This window comes from Anser brachyrhynchus (assembly GCF_964034855.1).
Source record: "Anser brachyrhynchus genome assembly, contig: SCAFFOLD_54, whole genome shotgun sequence".
Classification (NCBI taxonomy): domain Eukaryota; kingdom Metazoa; phylum Chordata; class Aves; order Anseriformes; family Anatidae; genus Anser; species Anser brachyrhynchus.
The window spans coordinates 418,627-438,962 of NW_027663535.1; the positions used below are offsets into that span (position 1 = coordinate 418,627).

The 20,336-nt window shown below is 47.2% G+C and overlaps 1 long non-coding RNA gene across 1 annotated transcript in view; it reads left to right on the forward strand.

Moving 5' to 3' along the window:
* The first annotated feature begins 1,745 nt into the window (after nucleotides 1-1,745).
* The window catches only part of LOC308187313, a 102,612-nt gene continuing 84,021 nt past the window's right edge, over nucleotides 1,746-20,336 (forward strand). The window contains exon 1 of the long non-coding RNA XR_013944601.1: nucleotides 1,746-2,364. This is a non-coding gene — a long non-coding RNA (uncharacterized lncRNA). The remainder of the gene's footprint in view (nucleotides 2,365-20,336) is intronic.

Here is a 20,336-nt window from a genome sequence, read left to right on the forward strand (position 1 = left end):
AGGAGAAGGCGAGTCAAGTGTCTGCGGTGTAGTGTATGGCTAGTAGCAGGCCTGTTAGGATTTGTGTGGCTAAGCAGATGGCTAGAAGGGAGCCGAAGTTTCATCAGGCAGAGATGTTGGAGGGGGCGGGTAGGTCGATTAGGGAGTTGTTGATTATTTTTAGTAGGGGATGGGATTTGCGGATGTTAGGGGCCATTAGTGAGTCTGTGTGTTATTAGGATTATTACCAGGATGGAGAGGGCGAAGGATCCTAGGTAGGCCTTAATTAGCCCTGTGTGTATTGAGGTTGCGGCTTTGCTTGCGGCTACTTGTAGTTCAGCAAGGCCCTCTGGCCCTATTTTTTTGAGTCAGGAGAGGTCGATCAAGTGTAGGGCAATGTTTTGTCCCTTTTCTAGTAGGTTTTTGGAGAAGAATCGGTGTACTAGGGGGTTGAAGTACCCTAATGCAGAGGAGAAGTTTATGAGGGGGTTTGGTTTGGGGTGAGTGAGGGTGTGTGTTATGTTCGATAGTTCTAGGGCTAGGATGATTCCTAGGATTGTTATGAGGATGGCAGCGGTTTTGGTGATAAGGGGTATGGTTATTGGGGGGGTTTTGGTTGGTGTGATGAAAGAGGTAATGATTATTCCTGCTGTAATGCTGCCTAGGGCGAGTCGGGTTAGGGGGGCGGTGATTAGTGGGTTGTTTTCGTTTATTGATACTATTGGGGGGATTCGGGTTTGTCCAGCTTGGACTAGGATGGTTATGCGGATGCTGTAGGTTGCGGTGAATGCTGTGGCTATAAGGGTTAGGAGTAGGGCTCAAGTATTTAGGTATGATGTGTTTAAGCTTTCGATGATGAGGTCTTTTGAGTAGAATCCGGCTAGGAATGGGGTTCCTATCAGCGCCAGGTTTCCGATGGTTAGGCAGGAAGTAGTGACTGGGAGTATTTTCTGTAGGCCTCCTATCTTTCGGATATCTTGTTCTCCGTTTAGGTTGTGGATGATAGACCCTGAGCATAGGAATAGTATGGCTTTAAAGAAGGCATGGGTTGAGATGTGTAGGAAGGCTAGTTGTGGGAGGTTTAGTCCGATAGTGACTATTATTAGTCCTAGTTGGCTGGATGTTGAGAAAGCAATGATTTTTTTGATGTCATTTTGGGTTAGGGCGCATGTGGCAGCGAATAGGGTTGATAGAGCACCTAGGCATAGGCAGGCAGTTAGGGCTGTCTGGTTGGTGGCTAGCAGGGGGTGCATGCGGATGAGCAGGAAGATTCCGGCTACTACTATGGTACTGGAGTGCAGTAGGGCTGATACTGGGGTGGGGCCTTCTATTGCTGCGGGCAGTCATGGGTGGAGTCCAAATTGGGCGGATTTTCCTGCGGCTGCGAGGATTAATCCTATGAGGGGGAGGATTGGGGTTTGGTGGGGGTGTACGGCTTGTTGGATCTCTCAGGTGTTGAATGTTGAAGCTAGTCATGCTATGCTCAGGGTCAGTCCGACGTCTCCGATTCGGTTGTAGATTACGGCTTGTAGGGCGGCGGTGTTGGCATCTGCTCGGCCTTGTCATCAGCCGATGAGAAGGAAGGACATGATTCGTACTCCTTCCCAGCCTACGAATAGGAGGAATATGTTGTTTGCGGTTGTTAGGAGGAGTATGGCGACTAGGAATGTCAGTAGGTAGGTGAAAAATTTTGTTACGTATGGCTCTGAGGCCATGTATCATATGGCGAATTGTAGGATTGATCATGTTACAAATAGGGCGATTGGAAGAAATGTTATTGAGTATTGGTCTATTTTTAGGCTCAGGGGGATTTTAAAGTTTATAATGAATTTTCACTCCCAGTGGCAGGTGACAGATTCTACTCCCGAGTAGATGAATGCGGTTGTAGGGGCTAGGCTAATTAGGAATGCGGTTTTAACAGCGCGGGTGGTGGCTTGTGGGGTGTTTTTAAAGTTTTTAAATAGAAATGGCAGGATGATTGGGGTTAGGAGGATTGTCAGCGTGAGTAGTGTGAGGGAGTTGATTAGTAGTGTGGGGTTCACTACTTTTACTTGGATTTGCACCAAGATGGGTGGTTCCTAAGACCAGTGGATTGCTGTTATCCTTTAAAAGTAAGGGGGCTGAGGTTTTAGGCTCAGATGTAAGAGTTAGCAGCTCTTGTTGGTTAAACCCTCCCCTCGGCAGGTAAGAAGGTTTGAACTTCTATTCTTAGAATCACAGTCTAATGTTTGGTTTAAACTATACTTGCATGAGGGGATTCCGGAGATCAGTTCGGGTTTGAGGATTAGGAGGAATATTGGGATAATGTGGAGTGTTATGAGCAGGTGTTCTCGCGTGGTTGAGTTTTGCATAGATGTGATGTGGGAGGGGATTGAGCCTCGTTGGGTCATTAGTAGTATGAATAAGGTGTAGGAGGCGGTTAGTAGGGTTGCGATTCCTGTTAGGATGATCGTGAAGGCAGATCAGTTGAATAAGGTGATTATAATGGTTAGCTCTGCTATGAGGTTTGTTGTTGGGGGTAAGGCTATGTTTGTTAGATTGGCCAGCAATCATCAGGTAGCTATGAGTGGTAGGAGAGGTTGTAGGCCTCGTGTGAGTAGTAGAATTCGGCTGTGCGTACGTTCATAGTTTGTGTTGGCTAGGCAGAATAGTATGGAGGAAGTTAGTCCATGGGAAATTATTAGGATCATTGCCCCTGAGAATGATCAGTGGGTTTGGATTATTCCTGCGGCGATAACTAGGCCTATGTGGCTAACGGATGAATAAGCGATTAGTGATTTTAGGTCTGTCTGTCGTAGGCAGATTGAGCTAGTCATTAGGGCGCCTCATAGGGCCAGGGTTAGGAAGGGGTAGTGCAGGAGGTTGGACAGTGGGCCCATAAATAGAGTGACTCGTATAATTCCGTATCCTCCTAGCTTTAGTAGTAGGGCGGCGAGGAGTATTGAGCCTGCGATGGGTGCTTCTACGTGGGCTTTTGGCAGTCAGAGGTGTAGGCCGTATAGTGGGGCTTTTACTATGAATGCTATGAGCAGTGCTAGACCTGATAGTATTCCTGTCCATGAGGTGGATAGGGTTGGGTGGGTTAGTTGTAGGGTTGGCAGGTGCAGGGTGCCAATTTTCACGTATAGGTGTATGATTGTGATTAGCAGGGGTAGAGAGCTTACTGGCGTGTAGAATAGCAGGTAGATGCCAGCGCTTAGGCGTTCTGGTTGGTTCCCCCATCGGGTGATTAAGATTAGGGTGGGAATGAGGGTTGCTTCAAATGAGATGTAAAATAGTGCTAGTTCTGTGGTGGAAAAGGCTAGTAGGATGAATGGCTGGACTGCGACTAAGGTTGAGATAAAGATTCGTTTGCGTTGTAGGGGTTCTTGTTGCAGGTGGTTTTGGCTTGCTATGATTATGAGTGGGAGTAGTCAGCAGGATAGTACTAGGAGGGGGGATGAGATTTGGTCAATTCCTGTTCAGTTGGATAAAAATTTGTAGGGGTAGTAGGTTGGGATTAATCACTGTAGGCTTAGGGCAGCGATTAGGAGGCTGTATAAGGTGGTGTTAGTCCATAGAAATTTTGGTGGAGACAGCAGGGCTGTTGGAAGAAGTATGATTGTGGGTAGGATGATTTTTAGCATTGCAGGAGGTTTAGGTTGTGTAGATGGTCGGAGCCATGTGTGCGGGTGGAGGCTACTAGGATGGCCAGGCCTGTGCCCGCCTCACACGCTGAGAAGGTTAGCATGAGAATTGGTACCATGGTGAATGAGGAGACTTGGTTTTCGATGGATCATATTGATAGGCCTACGAATATCGATAATATTATGCTTTCAAGGCATAGTAGGGCGGATACTAGGTGGGTTCGGTGGAAGGCTAGTCCTAGTCCGCTGAAAATGAAGGCTGAGTAGAAGCTTAAATGTAGGGGCGACATAAGAAAGTTACAGGGTTGGCTGTAATCTGCTGGGTCGAAACCAGCTATCTTTTTGGTTAGACTAACTTTCTGTTATTCTGCTCATTCTAGGCCCCCTTGAATTCACTCGTAGGCCAGTCCGAGTGTTAGGAGAAGGAGGATCACTACAGTTCAGGTGAGGGTCATTAGGGGGGATTGGAGTTGGACGGCTCATGGCAGGGGGAGTAGGAGGGCGATTTCTAGGTCGAATAGGACGAACAGGATGGCTACTGAGGAAGAATCGGACTGAGAATGGTAATCGAGCAGATCCAAGTGGGTCGAATCCACATTCGTACGGTGAGAGTTTCTCTGAGTCGGGGTTTATTTGGGCGAGTCAGAAGTTTAATGCGGTTAGGGCGGCGCTTAGGATTGATGATAGGGCGAATATGAACATGAGTGCGTTCATTGCTCTCCTCTGGGTTTATACCAGATTCTAGAGATTGGAAGTCAATTGTAATTAATATACTAGAAGAGCAAGATCCTCATCAGTAGATGGTTATGTAGAGGAATAGTCAGATGACGTCTACGAAGTGTCAGTATCAGGCTGCTGCCTCGAATCCGAAGTGGTGGTCTGATGTAAAGTGGAACTTGATCAGTCGGAAGAGGCAGACGGTCAGGAAGGAGGATCCGATGATTACGTGGAGTCCGTGGAATCCAGTGGCAACGAAGAAGGTAGATCCGTAGACGCTATCGGCGATTGAGAATGGGGCTTCGTGGTATTCTATTGCTTGTAGGGCTGTGAAGTAGAATCCCAGGAGGATCGTTAGGGTTAGGGCGTGGATGGCGTGTTTTCGGTTTCCTTCTGTGATGCTGTGATGGGCTCACGTTACGGTAACGCCTGAGGCTAGTAGGATGGCTGTGTTTAGTAGGGGGACTTCTATCGGGTTGAGTGGTTTAATTCCTGTTGGGGGTCATTGGCCTCCTAGTTCTGGGGTTGGGGCCAGGCTCGAGTGGAAGAACGCTCAGAAGAACCCTAAGAAGAAGAATGCTTCGGATGTGATGAAAAGGATTATGCCGTATCGTAGGCCTTTTTGGACTGTGGGAGTGTGGTGGCCTTGGAAGGTGCTTTCTCGTACAATGTCTCGTCATCATTGGAGTATTACTAGGAGTATTGAGATGAGGCCTAGGGTTAGTAGTATGGATGAGTTGTAGTGGAATCACATGATTAATCCTGAGGTTGTGAGTAGGGCGGCGGCTGCCCCGAAGATTGGTCAAGGGCTTGGGTCAACTATGTGGTATGAGTGTGCTTGGTGTGCCATTAGATGTTTTCTTGTAAGTATAGGCTTAGAAGGAGCACGAAGACGTAGGCCTGGATTATGGCTACTGCTACTTCTAGGATGGTTAGGAGTAGTAGGATGATTATTGTTAGGATGGATACTGCAGGAAGGGTGGGTATTAATGCAATGGAGGCTGTAGAGATGAGTTGGATGAGTAAGTGTCCTGCTGTAAGGTTGGCTGTAAGGCGGACTCCGAGGGCTAGGGGGCGGATTAGTAGGCTGGTTGTTTCGATCAGGATTAGTGCGGGGATTAGGGGTGTAGGGGTACCTTCGGGTAATAGGTGGGCTAAAGAGGCTGATGGTTGGTTTCGTAGGCCTGTTAGTAGTGTGGCGAGCCATAGTGGGAAGGCTAGGGCTATGTTCATAGATAGTTGGGTGGTTGGGGTGAATGTATATGGAAGGAGGCCTAGAAGGTTGATTGTAAGAAGTATGATTATTAGGGATGTAAATATTATGGCTCATTTGTGGCCATTTTTGTTGAGTGGGACTATTAGTTGTTTTGTGATTAGGTGAAGGAGTCATGTTTGGATAGTAGAAAGGCGGTTGTTGATTCATCGGTTGTTTGGGGACGGGAATAGTAGGGCTGGGAAGAGTAGGGATAGTAGGATTAAGGGGATGCCAAATAGATTGGGGCTGGAAAATTGGTCAAAGAAGCTTAGGTTCATGGTCAGGATCATGGTGTGGGTTTGGTAGTGAGGGAGGTCTTATTTGATGGGGGGTTGGTTGTGGTGAAGGCTAGTAGTTTTGGTTGGATGAGGAGTGCTAGGGTTAATCAGGTTATAATTATGATTGAAAATCATGGTGCGGGGTTAAGCTGTGGCATATCATTAAGGAGGGGGAAGTCCCTCTTTGGCTAGCTTAAAAGGCTAGTGCTGTTGCATAGCTTCTTAATGATTAGGATGATGATAGAAGGGACGATCAGGCCTCGAAATGTGGGAGTGGGGTTGATTCTACTACAATGAATGGGAATAGTCTGAGCCATACTATCCATCGGCTTCCTAGGATTCATCGTCTGAGCTCACCACATGTTTACAGTAGGAATAGACGTTGATACCCGAGCCTACTTTACATCAGCCACTATAATCATTGCCATCCCTACCGGAATCAAAGTATTTAGCTGACTAGCCACCCTGCACGGAGGAACAATCAAATGAGACCCCCCCAATACTATGAGCTCTAGGATTTATCTTCCTATTTACCATCGGAGGATTAACAGGAATCGTTCTTGCAAACTCTTCCCTAGACATCGCCCTGCACGACACGTACTACGTAGTTGCCCACTTCCACTACGTCCTATCCATAGGCGCCGTCTTTGCCATTCTAGCAGGATTTACTCACTGATTCCCACTACTCACTGGGTTTACCCTACACCAAACATGAGCAAAAGCCCACTTCGGGGTAATATTTACAGGAGTAAACCTAACGTTCTTCCCCCAGCACTTCCTAGGCCTAGCAGGAATACCCCGACGATACTCGGACTATCCCGACGCCTACACACTATGAAACACCATTTCCTCCTAGTCCTAGGACTTAGAGAAACTCCAGTACTAAAAATAGTAAACACAAGCAATAATTTCATATACTTCACTCTCACTCACCACTCAACTATCAGCTAACCACACCCCCGTCCACATAGCTTAACACAAAGCATGGCACTGAAGTTGCCAAGATGGCATAAAACATGCCTGCGGACAAAAGACTTAGTCCTAACCTTACGGTTGGTTTTTGCTAAATATATACATGCAAGTATCCGCGCCCCAGTGTAAACGCCCTCGACCACCTACCCCCATACAGGCCTTGAGGAGCGGGTATCAGGCACACCCAAGTAGTAGCCCAAGACGCCTCGCTAAGCCACGCCCCCACGGGTATTCAGCAGTAATTAACATTAAGCAATGAGTGCAAACTTGACTTAGTTATAGCAACAGCCTAACTTCAAGGGTTGGTAAATCTTGTGCCAGCCACCGCGGTCATACAAGAAACCCAAATCAACCGTCCTATTGACACGGCGTAAAGAGTGGTAAAATGCCTATCCTAGCTAACTAAGATCAAAATGCAACTGAGCTGTCATAAGCCCAAGATGCACCTAAACACACCATTAAGATGATCTTAGGAACTAACGACTGATTTAAACCCACGAAAGCCAGGGCCCAAACTGGGATTAGATACCCCACTATGCCTGGCCCTAAATCTTGATACTTACTTTACCGAAGTATCCGCCAGAGAACTACGAGCACAAACGCTTAAAACTCTAAGGACTTGGCGGTGCCCCAAACCCACCTAGAGGAGCCTGTTCTACAATCGATAATCCCCGATTAACCCAACCACCCCTTGCCAACACAGCCTACATACCGCCGTCGCCAGCCCACCTCGAATGAGAGCACAACAGTGGACACAATAGCACCCCGCTAATAAGACAGGTCAAGGTATAGCCTATGGAGTGGAAGAAATGGGCTACATTCCCTATTCATAGGGCACACGGAAAGAAGCGTGAAACCACTTCTGGAAGGCGGATTTAGCAGTAAAGTGGGACAATAGAGCCTACTTTAAGCCGGCCCTGGGGCACGTACATACCGCCCGTCACCCTCCTCAAAAGCCACATCCCACATAACTAATACCATAAATACGCTGAAGATGAGGTAAGTCGTAACAAGGTAAGTGTACCGGAAGGTGTACTTAGAATATCAAGACGTAGCTATAACACCAAAGCACTCAGCTTACACCTGAAAGATATCTACTAGACCGGATCGTCTTGAAGCCCCCCCTCTAGCTCAACCACACAAATAGTACACCAAAACTAAAGAATTTACTAAACTAATTAAACTAAAGCATTTTACAGTCTTAGTATAGGCGATAGAAAAGACACTTAGACGCGATAGAGACCCCAGTACCGTAAGGGAAAGATGAAATAGCAGTGAAACAATCAAAGCGACAGACAGCAAAGATCAACCCTTGTACCTTTTGCATCATGGTTTAGCGAGAACAACCAAGCAAAGTGAACTAAAGTTTGCCCCCCCGAAACCCAAGCGAGCTACTTTCAAGCAGTTAAAGAGAGCGAACCCGTCTCTGTTGCAAAAGAGTGGGATGACTTGTCAGTAGAGGTGAAAAGCCAACCGAGCTGGGTGATAGCTGGTTACCTGTGAAACGAATCTAAGTTCCCCCTTAATCCTCCCTACCGGACATCCTGAACCCTAATGAGATGATTAAGAGCTATTTAATGGAGGGACAGCTCCATTAAAAAAGGACACAACCTCGACTAGCGGATAATTCTTACTACTGATCCTACCGTGGGCCCTAAAGCAGCCATCAAAAAAGAGTGCGTCAAAGCTCCACCACCTAAAAATACCAAAATAAGATGATTCCCTTATCACAAACAGGTCAACCTATGAATATAGGAGAATTAATGCTAAAATAAGTAACTCAGGGCCACACCCCTCTAACGGCGCAAGCTTACATAGAAACATTATTAACAGACCTAGACAGATACAAAAACCCCTACAAGACCACGTATTAACTAACCCTGTTAACCCGACTCAGGAGCGCCTATAAGAGCGATTAAAATCTGTGAAAGGAACTCGGCAAATTAATAAGGCCCGACTGTTTACCAAAAACATAGCCTTCAGCAAATTAAACAAGTATTGAAGGTGATGCCTGCCCGGTGACTTAGGTTTAACGGCCGCGGTATCCTAACCGTGCAAAGGTAGCGCAATCAATTGTCCCATAAATCGAGACTTGTATGAATGGCTAAACGAGGTCTTAACTGTCTCTCACAGATAATCAGTGAAATTGATCTCCCCGTGCAAAAGCGGGGATGTGAACATAAGACGAGAAGACCCTGTGGAACTTAAAAATCAACGACCACCGCGAATCCTCAATCAACCCCACTGGGGCCACTACCATCGCAGAGCCTGGTCGATATTTTTCGGTTGGGGCGACCTTGGAGGAGAACAAATCCTCCAAAAACAAGACCATACCTCTTTACCTAGAGCTACCCCTCAAAGTGCTAACAGTGACCAGACCCAATATAATTGATTAATGGACCAAGCTACCCCAGGGATAACAGCGCAATCCCCCTCAAGAGCCCATATCGACAGGGGGGTTTACGACCTCGATGTTGGATCAGGACATCCTAATGGTGCAGCCGCTATTAAGGGTTCGTTTGTTCAACGATTAACAGTCCTACGTGATCTGAGTTCAGACCGGAGCAATCCAGGTCGGTTTCTATCTATGACACACTCTCCCCAGTACGAAAGGACCGGGAAAGTGGGGCCAATACCACAAGCACGCCCCCCCCCCCTCTAAGCAGTGAAACCAACTAAACCGTGAAGAGGGCCTTCCCCCACCACTTTCAATCCTAGAAAAGGACCAGCTAGAGTGGCAGAGCCCGGCAAGTGCAGAAGGCTTAAGCCCTTTCCCCAGAGGTTCAAATCCTCTCCCTAGCTTCACCCATGATTCAAATAACAACACTAAGCTGCCTCGTTATATCCCTCCTATACATCATCCCAATCCTGATTGCCGTAGCCTTCCTAACCCTAGTAGAATGGAAAATCCTAAGCTACATACAATCCCGCAAAGGCCCTAACGTTGTCGGGCCTTTTGGCCTACTTCAACCATTTGCGGACGGACTGAAACTATTTACCAAAGAGCCCATCCGACCCTCTACCTCTTCCCCACTTCTATTCATTCTGATACCAATACTAGCCCTTGTCCTAGCCCTCACCACTTGAGCACCACTACCACTCCCATTTCCCCTAGCAGATCTAAACCTCGGAGTTCTCTTCCTAATAGCCATGTCAAGCCTAGCCGTCTACTCAGTCCTATGATCAGGCTGAGCCTCGAACTCAAAATACGCACTAATCGGAGCCCTACGGGCAGTAGCACAGACCATTTCATACGAAGTGACACTGGCCATAATCCTGCTATCAATAATCATACTAAGCGGAAGCTACACACTCAGCTCCTTTGCCGTCGCACAGGAGCCTCTATACTTCATTTTCTCCTCATGACCCCTAGCAATAATATGATACGTATCCACCCTAGCAGAGACAAACCGAGCTCCTTTTGACCTCACAGAGGGTGAATCTGAGCTAGTCTCAGGGTTTAACGTTGAATACGCCGCAGGACCCTTCGCCTTATTCTTCCTAGCTGAATATGCGAACATTATGCTAATAAATACACTTACAGCCATCATATTCCTAAACCCAAGCGCCCTAGGGCCACCCACAGAACTATTCCCCGTCATCCTAGCCACAAAAGTCCTCCTACTATCTTCTGGTTTCTTATGGGTCCGAGCTTCATACCCACGATTCCGATATGACCAACTAATGCACCTACTATGAAAAAACTTCCTACCCCTCACACTAGCTCTGTGCCTCTGACACATCAGCATACCTATCTGCTATGCAGGCCTACCTCCTTACATAAGGAAATGTGCCTGAACTACAAAGGGTCACTATGATAAAGTGAACATAGAGGTATAACAGCCCTCTCATTTCCTGTTGACCTTAGAAAAGTAGGAATTGAACCCACACAAGAGAAATCAAAATTCTCCATACTTCCCTTATATTATTTTCTAGTAGAGTCAGCTAATCAAGCTATCGGGCCCATACCCCGAAAATGATGGTTTAACCCCCTCCTCTACTAATGAACCCTTACGCGACCCCAATCATAACCTTCAGCCTCATCTTGGGCACCACAATCACAATTTCCAGCAACCACTGAGTTCTGGCCTGGACAGGACTGGAGATCAACGCACTAGCCATCATTCCCCTAATTGCCAAATCCCACCACCCACGAGCAGTAGAAGCCGCAACGAAATACTTCCTAACCCAAGCAGCTGCTTCCGCCCTGGTCCTATTCTCTAGCATAACCAATGCCTGAGTCACCGGCCAATGAGACATCACACAAATAAACCACCCAACCTCCTGTCTACTACTGACAGCAGCAATCGCTATTAAACTGGGCCTAGTGCCATTTCACTTCTGATTCCCAGAAGTACTACAAGGATCGCCACTAATAACAGCCCTGCTACTCTCGACCCTCATAAAATTCCCCCCACTAACCCTGCTCCTACTAACATCCAAATCCCTCGACCCAGCTCTACTCACCGCCATGGCCCTAGCCTCAACAGCACTAGGAGGCTGAATAGGACTGAACCAAACACAAACACGCAAAATCCTAGCCTTCTCGTCCATCTCCCACTTAGGCTGAATCGCCATCATCCTAGTTTACAGCCCCAAATTGGCCTTACTTACCTTCTACCTATACACAATCATAACATCAGCCGTATTCCTAGCCCTTAACAAAATCAAAGCCCTTAACCTATCCATGATCACAACCTCATGAACAAAAACCCCAGTGCTAAACGCCACCCTAATACTAGTACTTTTATCCCTAGCAGGCCTCCCCCCATTAACAGGCTTTATACCAAAGTGACTTATCATCCAAGAACTAACTAAACAGGAAATAACACCAGCAGCCATGGCAATTGCCATGCTATCACTGCTCAGCCTCTTCTTCTACCTACGCCTCGCATACCACTCAACAATTACCCTTCCCCCCAACTCCTCTAACCACATAAAACAATGATACACTAGCAAAGCCCCAAGCACACCTACTGCGGTCCTTGCCTCACTATCAATCCTCTTACTTCCCCTGTCCCCAATAATACATGCCATTGTCTAGAAACTTAGGATAACACCCCAAACCGAAGGCCTTCAAAGCCTTAAATAAGAGTTAAACCCTCTTAGTTTCTGCACATTAAGACTTACAGAATATTAACCTGTATCTTCTGAATGCAAGTCAGACGCTTTAATTAAGCTAAAGCCTCCCTAGACAGATGGGCTTCGATCCCACAAAACTCTAGTTAACAGCTAAATGCCTAAACCAATTGGCTTCTGCCTACAAAGACCCTGACGCACCCTAGTGCGCATCGATGAGCTTGCAACTCAACATGAATTTCACTACAGAGCCGATAAGAAGAGGAATTAAACCTCTGTAAAAAGGACTACAGCCTAACGCTTCAACACTCAGCCATCTTACCCGTCACCTTCATCAACCGATGACTATTTTCCACTAACCATAAGGATATTGGCACCCTGTACCTCATCTTCGGGGCATGAGCAGGAATAGTCGGCACCGCACTCAGCCTATTAATCCGCGCAGAACTAGGACAACCAGGAACTCTCCTAGGCGACGACCAAATTTACAATGTAATCGTTACCGCTCACGCCTTTGTAATAAGCTTCTTTATAGTCATACCCATCATGATCGGAGGATTCGGCAACTGAGTAGTCCCCCTCATAATCGGTGCCCCCGACATAGCATTCCCGCGAATAAACAACATAAGCTTTTGACTCCTCCCCCCATCATTCCTCCTCCTACTAGCCTCATCCACTGTAGAAGCTGGCGCCGGCACAGGCTGAACTGTCTACCCTCCCCTAGCAGGTGACCTTGCCCACGCCGGAGCTTCAGTAGACCTGGCTATCTTCTCACTCCACTTAGCCGGTATCTCCTCCATCCTTGGGGCCATCAACTTTATCACCACAGCCATCAACATAAAACCCCCCGCACTCTCACAATACCAAACCCCACTATTTGTCTGATCCGTACTAATTACCGCCATCCTACTCCTTCTATCACTCCCCGTACTCGCCGCCGGTATTACAATATTACTAACTGATCGAAACCTAAACACCACATTCTTCGACCCCGCTGGAGGAGGAGACCCAATCCTGTACCAACACCTATTCTGATTCTTCGGACACCCAGAAGTCTATATTCTGATCCTACCGGGGTTCGGAATCATCTCACACGTAGTCACATACTACTCAGGCAAAAAGGAGCCCTTCGGCTACATGGGAATAGTCTGAGCCATACTATCCATCGGCTTCCTAGGATTCATCGTCTGAGCTCACCACATGTTTACAGTAGGAATAGACGTTGATACCCGAGCCTACTTTACATCAGCCACTATAATCATTGCCATCCCTACCGGAATCAAAGTATTTAGCTGACTAGCCACCCTGCACGGAGGAACAATCAAATGAGACCCCCCCCAATACTATGAGCTCTAGGATTTATCTTCCTATTTACCATCGGAGGATTAACAGGAATCGTTCTTGCAAACTCTTCCCTAGACATCGCCCTGCACGACACGTACTACGTAGTTGCCCACTTCCACTACGTCCTATCCATAGGCGCCGTCTTTGCCATTCTAGCAGGATTTACTCACTGATTCCCACTACTCACTGGGTTTACCCTACACCAAACATGAGCAAAAGCCCACTTCGGGGTAATATTTACAGGAGTAAACCTAACGTTCTTCCCCCAGCACTTCCTAGGCCTAGCAGGAATACCCCGACGATACTCGGACTATCCCGACGCCTACACACTATGAAACACCATTTCCTCCTAGTCCTAGGACTTAGAGAAACTCCAGTACTAAAAATAGTAAACACAAGCAATAATTTCATATACTTCACTCTCACTCACCACTCAACTATCAGCTAACCACACCCCCGTCCACATAGCTTAACACAAAGCATGGCACTGAAGTTGCCAAGATGGCATAAAACATGCCTGCGGACAAAAGACTTAGTCCTAACCTTACGGTTGGTTTTTGCTAAATATATACATGCAAGTATCCGCGCCCCAGTGTAAACGCCCTCGACCACCTACCCCCATACAGGCCTTGAGGAGCGGGTATCAGGCACACCCAAGTAGTAGCCCAAGACGCCTCGCTAAGCCACGCCCCCACGGGTATTCAGCAGTAATTAACATTAAGCAATGAGTGCAAACTTGACTTAGTTATAGCAACAGCCTAACTTCAAGGGTTGGTAAATCTTGTGCCAGCCACCGCGGTCATACAAGAAACCCAAATCAACCGTCCTATTGACACGGCGTAAAGAGTGGTAAAATGCCTATCCTAGCTAACTAAGATCAAAATGCAACTGAGCTGTCATAAGCCCAAGATGCACCTAAACACACCATTAAGATGATCTTAGGAACTAACGACTGATTTAAACCCACGAAAGCCAGGGCCCAAACTGGGATTAGATACCCCACTATGCCTGGCCCTAAATCTTGATACTTACTTTACCGAAGTATCCGCCAGAGAACTACGAGCACAAACGCTTAAAACTCTAAGGACTTGGCGGTGCCCCAAACCCACCTAGAGGAGCCTGTTCTACAATCGATAATCCCCGATTAACCCAACCACCCCTTGCCAACACAGCCTACATACCGCCGTCGCCAGCCCACCTCGAATGAGAGCACAACAGTGGACACAATAGCACCCCGCTAATAAGACAGGTCAAGGTATAGCCTATGGAGTGGAAGAAATGGGCTACATTCCCTATTCATAGGGCACACGGAAAGAAGCGTGAAACCACTTCTGGAAGGCGGATTTAGCAGTAAAGTGGGACAATAGAGCCTACTTTAAGCCGGCCCTGGGGCACGTACATGGTTAAACATGCCTGTTAGTAGTGTGGCGAGCCATAGTGGGAAGGCTAGGGCTATGTTCATAGATAGTTGGGTGGTTGGGGTGAATGTATATGGAAGGAGGCCTAGAAGGTTGATTGTAAGAAGTATGATTATTAGGGATGTAAATATTATGGCTCATTTGTGGCCATTTTTGTTGAGTGGGACTATTAGTTGTTTTGTGATTAGGTGAAGGAGTCATGTTTGGATAGTAGAAAGGCGGTTGTTGATTCATCGGTTGTTTGGGGACGGGAATAGTAGGGCTGGGAAGAGTAGGGATAGTAGGATTAAGGGGATGCCAAATAGATTGGGGCTGGAAAATTGGTCAAAGAAGCTTAGGTTCATGGTCAGGATCATGGTGTGGGTTTGGTAGTGAGGGAGGTCTTATTTGATGGGGGGTTGGTTGTGGTGAAGGCTAGTAGTTTTGGTTGGATGAGGAGTGCTAGGGTTAATCAGGTTATAATTATGATTGAAAATCATGGTGCGGGGTTAAGCTGTGGCATATCATTAAGGAGGGGGAAGTCCCTCTTTGGCTAGCTTAAAAGGCTAGTGCTGTTGCATAGCTTCTTAATGATTAGGATGATGATAGAAGGGACGATCAGGCCTCGAAATGTGGGAGTGGGGTTGATTCTACTACAATGGGTATGTAGCTGTGATTAGCCCCGCAAATTTCTGAGCATTGTCCGTAAAAAATCCCAGGCCGGGTGGTAATGAATGAAGTTTGGTTTAGTCGGCCTGGGATTGCGTCTGTTTTAACTCCGAGCGTTGGGACTGCTCAGGAGTGGAGTACGTCTCCTGCAGTAATGATCACGCGGATGGGGGATTCTATTGGGATAACTACGCGGTGGTCAACTTCTAGCAGTCGGAAGTGGCCGTTGGGTAAGTCTGGGGTGGGCACTATGTAGGAGTCGAATGATAGGTCTTTGAAGTCTGTGTATTCGTAGCTTCAGTATCATTGGTGGCCGATGGCTTTTAGGGTGAGGTCTGGTTCGTCGATTTCGTCCATTATGTAGAGGATTTGTAGGGATGGGAGGGCGAGGAGTACCAGGACGATAGCAGGTAGGATTGTCCAGATCAGCTCTACTTCTTGGGCGTCTACAGCATTGGACGAGAGTTTTTCTGTTAGTATGTGGGCTAAAAGGTAGAGAACTAGGCTGCAGATAGCTAGGGCAACGATTAGGGCGTGGTCGTGGAATTCAACGAGTTCTTCTATGATGGGTGATGAGGCGTCTTGGAATCCTAGTTGGGAGTGGTTGGCCACATGAGATGTACAGGATTTTTACCTGTGATTTAGTCTTGACAAGGCTATGTAATTGGTTTACTAACGTCTCATAAGAAAGAAGCATGAGCGGTTAACCTCCTGGGAGACCCAGAAAACTTCACCCCAGCAAACCCACTAGTAACCCCACCACACATCAAGCCAGAATGATACTTCCTACTCGCCTACGCCATCCTACGTTCAATCCCAAATAAACTAGGAGGCGTATTAGCACTGGCCGCCTCCGTACTGATCCTATTCCTAATCCCATTCCTGCACAAATCAAAACAACGAGCAATAACATTCCGACCACTCTCCCAGCTCCTATTCTGAGTACTAGTCGCCGACCTCCTCGTCCTAACATGAGTAGGAAGCCAACCCGTCGAACACCCATTCATCATCATCGGCCAACTCGCTTCAATCGCCTACTTCACTATCCTCCTATTTCTCCTCCCCGCCGCAAGCGCCCTAGAAAACAAAATACTCAACTGCTAAATACTCTAATAGTTTATAAAAACATTGGTCTTGTAAACCAAAGATTGAAGACTTACCACTTCTTAGAGTACCCCAAACTCAGAAAAAAAGGACTCAAACCTTTATCTCCAGCTCCCAAAGCTGGCATTTTCAATAAACTATTCTCTGACCCTAACCCCTAAACCGCCCGAATAGCACCCCGCGACAACCCCCGCACAAGCTCCAATACAACAAACAAAGTCAACAACAGCCCCCAACCCGCCACTAAAAACATCCCTGCCCCATGTGAATAAAACATGGAAACTCCACTAAAATCCGACCGAACAACAAACACCCCAACATTATTCACAGTAGAAACCCCGAACTTCCAAGCCCCCATAAACCCCCCAAACACCAACCCCCCAAAAACAATTGCCACAAACGCTACTGCACATCCAATCACCCGTCAATCCCCCCAAGCCCCAGGGAAAGGCTCCGCTGCTAAAGCTACTGAATAAACAAACACCACCAGCATACCCCCCAAATACACCATAAACAGCACTAAAGCCACGAACGAAACCCCAAGGCCCAGCAACCACCCGCACCCCGCCACAGACGCTAACACCAAACCAACAACCCCATAATACGGCGAAGGATTCGACGCCACACCCAAAACACCCACCGCAAAGCAAATCCCTAAAAAAAACATAAAATAAGTCATTATTCCTGCCCGGACACTACCCGAGGCCTGCGGCTCGAAAAGCCGCCATTGTTCTCAACTACAGGAACTAACCGCAAGCCCCCAATAATTCTACCCCATCTATGCCATTATGCTTAACCCCCCCCCCCTCCCCCCCCGAGGCGGGGGTATTTGGTTATGCATATTCGTGCATAAATTTATATACCCCATATACATACATACTATAGTACCAGTAATATACATTATATACGGACTATCTTATAAGCAGGTGCTAAACCCATACATGTACACGGCCATTAAACCCTTAAACACACTCCTACCAAACCACCCGGCATGAATGTTCTAGGACCATACCCCACAACACCCAATACAACTCCACTCAAGCGCATAACAAGACCCCATTTTAATGAATGCTCACAGGACATGCTCCAACAACAACTCTCCACCACATATCTCATGCAGTTCGTATCAGACGGATTTATTAATCGTACTCCTCACGTGAAATCAGCAACCCGTTGCACATAATGTCCGGTATGACTAGCTTCAGGCCCATACGTTCCCCCTAAACCCCTCGCCCTCCTCACATTTTTGCGCCTCTGGTTCCTCGGTCAGGGCCATCCATTGGGTTCACTCACCCCTCCTTGCCCTTCAAAGTGGCATCTGTGAGTACTTTCACCTTCTCAATGCGTAATCGCGGCATGTTCCAGCTTTTTGGCGCCTCTGGTTCCTCTTATTTTTTCCGGGGTTACCTCACAGGTGGCTATTCCCAGTGATCTCGGGGGTCCCACAATCTAAGCCTGGACACACCTGCCTCACGGCCTATCCTATATTTCAAGGGTCCCTCGATGAGACGGTTGGCGTATATGGGGAATCATCCTGACACTGATGCACTTTGACCACATTCAGTTAATGTTACCTCCACCCTCCGGGTTAAATGGGGCTATTGGATGAATGCTCGTTGGACATAGCACAAAACAACAAATCATTAAGCGCAACCCCTGCGCTTCACAAACTAAACCAGTAAACTTTCGCTAACCACCATGTAGCATAAACCTTCATCGCCCAATCCCAGCAAACTACCTCTAAAACTCCATTAATCATCCCTTCCATGACATCATCGGAACGATGTATATATACACACAAACACATACAAAATAACTTAAACTTATTAGAGAAACTCCAGTACTAAAAATAGTAAACACAAGCAATAATTTCATATACTTCACTCTCACTCACCACTCAACTATCAGCTAACCACACCCCCGTCCACATAGCTTAACACAAAGCATGGCACTGAAGTTGCCAAGATGGCATAAAACATGCCTGCGGACAAAAGACTTAGTCCTAACCTTACGGTTGGTTTTTGCTAAATATATACATGCAAGTATCCGCGCCCCAGTGTAAACGCCCTCGACCACCTACCCCCATACAGGCCTTGAGGAGCGGGTATCAGGCACACCCAAGTAGTAGCCCAAGACGCCTCGCTAAGCCACGCCCCCACGGGTATTCAGCAGTAATTAACATTAAGCAATGAGTGCAAACTTGACTTAGTTATAGCAACAGCCTAACTTCAAGGGTTGGTAAATCTTGTGCCAGCCACCGCGGTCATACAAGAAACCCAAATCAACCGTCCTATTGACACGGCGTAAAGAGTGGTAAAATGCCTATCCTAGCTAACTAAGATCAAAATGCAACTGAGCTGTCATAAGCCCAAGATGCACCTAAACACACCATTAAGATGATCTTAGGAACTAACGACTGATTTAAACCCACGAAAGCCAGGGCCCAAACTGGGATTAGATACCCCACTATGCCTGGCCCTAAATCTTGATACTTACTTTACCGAAGTATCCGCCAGAGAACTACGAGCACAAACGCTTAAAACTCTAAGGACTTGGCGGTGCCCCAAACCCACCTAGAGGAGCCTGTTCTACAATCGATAATCCCCGATTAACCCAACCACCCCTTGCCAACACAGCCTACATACCGCCGTCGCCAGCCCACCTCGAATGAGAGCACAACAGTGGACACAATAGCACCCCGCTAATAAGACAGGTCAAGGTATAGCCTATGGAGTGGAAGAAATGGGCTACATTCCCTATTCATAGGGCACACGGAAAGAAGCGTGAAACCACTTCTGGAAGGCGGATTTAGCAGTAAAGTGGGACAATAGAGCCTACTTTAAGCCGGCCCTGGGGCACGTACATGGTTAAACATGCCTGTTAGTAGTGTGGCGAGCCATAGTGGGAAGGCTAGGGCTATGTTCATAGATAGTTGGGTGGTTGGGGTGAATGTATATGGAAGGAGGCCTAGAAGGTTGATTGTAAGAAGTATGATTATTAGGGATGTAAATATTATGGCTCATTTGTGGCCATTTTTGTTGAGTGGGACTATTAGTTGTTTTGTGATTAGGTGAAGGAGTCATGTTTGGATAGTAGAAAGGCGGTTGTTGATTCATCGGTTGTTTGGGGACGGGAATAGTAGGGCTGGGAAGAGTAGGGATAGTAGGATTAAGGGGATGCCAAATAGATTGGGGCTGGAAAATTGGTCAAAGAAGCTTAGGTTCATGGTCAGGATCATGGTGTGGGTTTGGTAGTGAGGGAGGTCTTATTTGATGGGGGGTTGGTTGTGGTGAAGGCTAGTAGTTTTGGTTGGATGAGGAGTGCTAGGGTTAATCAGGTTATAATTATGATTGAAAATCATGGTGCGGGGTTAAGCTGTGGCATATCATTAAGGAGGGGGAAGTCCCTCTTTGGCTAGCTTAAAAGGCTAGTGCTGTTGCATAGCTTCTTAATGATTAGGATGATGATAGAAGGGACGATCAGGCCTCGAAATGTGGGAGTGGGGTTGATTCTACTACAATGGGTATGTAGCTGTGATTAGCCCCGCAAATTTCTGAGCATTGTCCGTAAAAAATCCCAGGCCGGGTGGTAATGAATGAAGTTTGGTTTAGTCGGCCTGGGATTGCGTCTGTTTTAACTCCGAGCGTTGGGACTGCTCAGGAGTGGAGTACGTCTCCTGCAGTAATGATCACGCGGATGGGGGATTCTATTGGGATAACTACGCGGTGGTCAACTTCTAGCAGTCGGAAGTGGCCGTTGGGTAAGTCTGGGGTGGGCACTATGTAGGAGTCGAATGATAGGTCTTTGAAGTCTGTGTATTCGTAGCTTCAGTATCATTGGTGGCCGATGGCTTTTAGGGTGAGGTCTGGTTCGTCGATTTCGTCCATTATGTAGAGGATTTGTAGGGATGGGAGGG